We start from the raw sequence: 4,690 nt of genomic DNA, 5'->3' as shown, positions 1-4,690 counted from the left end.
TTCCAGTGAGTCAGTTCTTCACATCAGGTGGCCAAAGTATTGGAGTTTCAGCTTCAGCGTCAGTCCTTCTAATGAACATTCAGGACTGATTTCTTTTAGGATTGACTGGTTGGATCTCCTTGCAGTCCAAGGGACTCTCAAGAGTCTTCTCGAACACAATTCAAAAGTATCAATTCTTCAACACTCAGGTTTCTTTATGAGTCCAATTCTCACAACCACGCATGATTACTGGAAAAAGCAAAGCTTCGACTAGACGGACCTTTTTCGCAAAGTAATGTCTCTGCTTTTCAATAGACTATCTAGGTTGGGCACAGCTTTTCTTCCAAGGAGGATCTTTTAATTTCATGGCTGCAGTCACCATCTGCAGTGATTTTGGAGCTTAAGAAAATAAAGTTTGTCACTGTTTCCATTGTTTCCCCATCTATTTGCCATGAAGTAATGGGACCTGTTGCCATGATCTTTGTTTTTTGAATGCTGAGTTTTAAGCCAACTTTTCACTCCCTTCTTTCACTTTCATCAAGAGGCTCTTCAGTTCCTCTTTGCTTTCTGCCATAAGGGCGGTGTCATCTGCATACTTCCCTAATGAATATTAAATGTATCTGCTTACTCTTTATCCCCATTACTGCTGCCCTAGATCTGGCTTTTGCTATATCTTTCCTGAACTAGGGCAATGCTCCCTCCACTTGTATCTCTGATTTCCAGGTGATCACAATCTAAGGTTTTCCATTCAAAATTGAAATTAAACTCAAATATTTCTGCCCCACCCTCCACTTCCCAGATTTTCATCCTACATTCTCCTTACCTCTAGCATACAACTTTTTACCCTGGATATCACAGTTGCCTATTCCCTTGCTTGGAGAAGGAAATGGCAACCCACTCCAGTATCCTTGCCTGGGAAATCCCATGGCAATGGGAAGAGCCTGATGGGCTCTTCCCCATCAGAAGAGCCTGACAGGCTGTACAGTCCGTGGGGTCACAAATAGTTGGACACGACTGAATGACTAACACATGTAACACACACATTCCCTTGCTTATCTTGCACTCTAGATCTTGATTGACCTAAGGGTCGGATAATGGTTTCATGGAGGCTCAGCAGTAAAGAATCTACCTGCCAGTGCAAGAGATGTGGATTTAATCCCTGGTCCAGCAAGATACCCTGGAGAAGAAAATGACAACCCTCCTCCAGTATTCTTGGCTAGGAGATCCCATGGACAGAGGATACAGCCTGGCAAGCTGTATAGTTCATGGGGTTACAAAAGAGTTGGATACAGATTAGTGACTAAACAACAACTATAGTTCCTTTAACAAATAGGTTACATGAGAACCAGTCTGTGGTTAATATGGTCAAAAGTTAAAACTAAATGTAATTCAATGAGAAATGATGAAAATTAATACTTCTAAACTATATTTCTGACCTTTTTATTTTTTCTTTATCATACTTTTCAATATTCATTCTTTATAAATGCTTGTAGTTAAAAAACAGATCGTTCTCAAATTATGTTGAATAGAGTAATTCAAATAAATACAAACAAAAATTAGACTTTGATTCACTATCTCCTTTCAGGTGGGTGTTAAAAGAGAGAATAAATCATCTCTATTTTCAGTTCTCCATGAATGGGAAGTCAAACTAGAGAGAAAAGCATTAATTAAGCATTGGTATTTTTAAGACCACAATTTTAGTTACTTCTCTCCTTTCTTAAATAAAAGAAAATATACATGGAAAAAATAATCCCTGTGTAACAGCCTTTTTCTCTATAAATACATATATATATATTTATCATACTTTTTCTTTATCATACTTTATCATATATATTATATATATATATATACATATATATATTATAAATATAGCCCAAAATCTGCCCAAATGAAATATTTTCCTGGAATTTTTTTCTTCCTTGGTATCATTTCAGTATGTAATATTTTGGTTATTTATAGCATAAAGTATGAAAACACGCTCAGTATACTAAAACCTGCTTTTGTTATTTCCATGATGCTTTTATTTTTTCTTTTCTTTTAATTCTGAGTTTATTTCTTTTTTAAAATTTAAATTTATTTATTTTAATTGAAGGCTAATTACTTTACAATATTGTATTGGTTCTGCCACACATCAACATGAATCCACCACGGGTGCACATGTGTTCCCCATCCTGAACCCACCTCCCTCCCCATATCATTCCTCTGGGTCATCCCAGTGCACCAGCCCCAAGCATCCTGTATCGAACTTGGACTGGCGATTCATTTCTTATATGATATTATACATGTTTCCATGACATTCCCCCAAATCATCCTACCATCTCCCTCTCCCACAGAGTCCAAAAGACTGTTCTATACATCTGGGTCTCTTTTGCTGTCTCGCATACAGGGTTATTGTTACCATCTTTCTAAATTCCATATATTTGCGTTAGTATACTGTATTGGTGTTTTTCTTTCTGGCTTACTTCACTCTGTATAATAGGCTCCAGTTTCATCCACCTCATTAGAACTGATTCAAATAGCTCACCTTTATTTTTCTAGTCATTTTTAAAGAACACTGAAATTAATAATTTTTCCCAAAATAAAATAATATAGCCTGGCTTCTCAGAGCAAGAAATACTTTTCTTTTGTATATCTCTTGTTCTTCAATCATGAAAAAAGTTATGAATCTCAAAATAGCAATAATAATAATAGACCAATGAGTGATTTTCTTAGAAGACTATCAGCTTTATAAAATGATATGTGTGTATGCTTTTATAAGAACTCACTATTGGTTTTCTCCTGATTTGTTTATGATTATAGAAAAGCTATATCTAGGATCTAAAATTTAGCAGGTTAAAATTTTAAGCATTGCATGTAGATTAATTTATAAATGTTTTGTTTTTCTTTCCATAGATACTTAATTTATAAAAAATACAAATTTCCCTAGTGTGTTTCATTTACAGTGATTTTGCAAATGCAGAAATATATATGTCTATATCCATAACCATGTCTTCGAGAAATCATTTCAGATAAATAAAAGCAAAGTTTTACTTATAAGTGTTAAAAGAGAAAACAGAAATCTTTCAGGGTTACATTTCCTATATAAATCTAAAAACATCTAGAACTGAAATACACTCACTCTTTTTGCAAAGATAGCAATATTCTTTCCCTAACTAATAGTATCCTCTTAAAAGGTAGAAATAAAAATGAAGTATATGTATGTGGTTGGTTATTCCCTGCTTCGAAAAGCTCCCTTTAAAATTTCTTGTTTGAATAATGGTTTAAGAAATCTATCCTGCTGTCTAATAAATTACTGAAATATAAATACTAATACTTGTTCATCAAAAAAATCAATATTCAGATGTTGAAGTTTCTGCCATTTCCCACAATTTTGATTTTATTTCTGAGCTTCCATAACTTAGAATGTCTCAGTTTAGATGGTGGTGGAAATATATTAGTTTATTCAATTAACTGTTGGACGTCTGGAAGGTGAGGAGCATTACCATATATCCAGATACCCAGTGGCTCAAAAAACCATTAGCTGCTCTTTCAAGAATATCCTAAACAACATTAAAATAAAATAATTTAAAGATTTGTGGTGACATAATCCTTTCTAAGTTTTGGTCTTTTCTTTGAGAAGAAGCTTTGTCCTGTTGCTTAAATGATGAGGTTCAGAGCAGTCCACCCCCAAAATATGTCACTTTGGCATATTATTTTGAATAAAGTTACTTAAGAAACAACTGATTTAGAAAGGACTTTCTGACCCTCATTTTTCCCCCTGAAAGCAGGAAATAAAACTCCCATATGAAAAGTACCCTTCCTGTACCAGGAGGTAGAGAGACATCTTTATCACCTGAGATAGGGAGTTCAAGGCCAAGAAGAGTCTATAAACAAACCTTGTTACTCCTTTACTCATTCACTTCCTGTATCCAGAAGTTTTTGTCACTCAGTTCTGTAGGAATTTATTATTTGTTTATAAAAAGGTATACAAACAGCCTGCTTTGTTCCCTTCCTTAAATCTCATCTTTCTATGTACTCCTGTATATAGAAATTAAATTTGGTTTTCTCCTGTTATTTTGTCTGATGTCAATTAAATTATTAGACCAGCCAAGGAACCTAGAAGGGAAGAAAGGAAAAGTTTTCTTCTCTACAATAGCATGTCAGAGTTGACTCCATGTCAAGAGTTGTAACTTGAGCATTAGGACTTATTTATCTACTTAAAATATTTTCTTTCTTGGGTCTGAGTTTTCCCAATGTAATACCAATGTCAGTAGTTTGTTGATTATTTCCCCCCAAATCAGTAGATTAGAGTTAAGCAGTAACCTCAATCATAGCAGTGCATGATTTGAGAGTATAGAATTTTATCAGGAAATAAACCAAGTTTTAGGAAATCCTGCTGGCTCATTTAGGTGACCTTACCTGAAAATTAAAATGAAGCCCTTTAGTAACAGACATATGTGTGAATATCTTCCTAAGGACATGTTTTTAGGAGGATTACTATTCAAGAATGAAGTTGGCTCTTCTCAGGTTTTATGTGCAGTAAAATGTTTTTCCACAATTGAACAAAATTTTGAAGACTCAATTTGCATAAAAACAAAGGATGTCTGAAGTCTCAATGTCATTAAGTGATGTCAACCAAGAAATTACATTTTCCATTCTATTTTCCTAATAATAGCTGCATTTATTGAGAAGTTAACATGCTTCAGTTAGAAAATAGAACATGAGAAAAATT

The sequence above is a fragment of the Bison bison genome, unplaced genomic scaffold, assembly GCF_000754665.1.
Source record: "Bison bison bison isolate TAMUID 2011002044 unplaced genomic scaffold, Bison_UMD1.0 scf7180017864177, whole genome shotgun sequence".
NCBI lineage: Eukaryota > Metazoa > Chordata > Mammalia > Artiodactyla > Bovidae > Bison > Bison bison.
The sequence above is the reverse complement of the archived record's forward strand: the minus strand, read 5'-3'. Positions refer to the sequence as shown.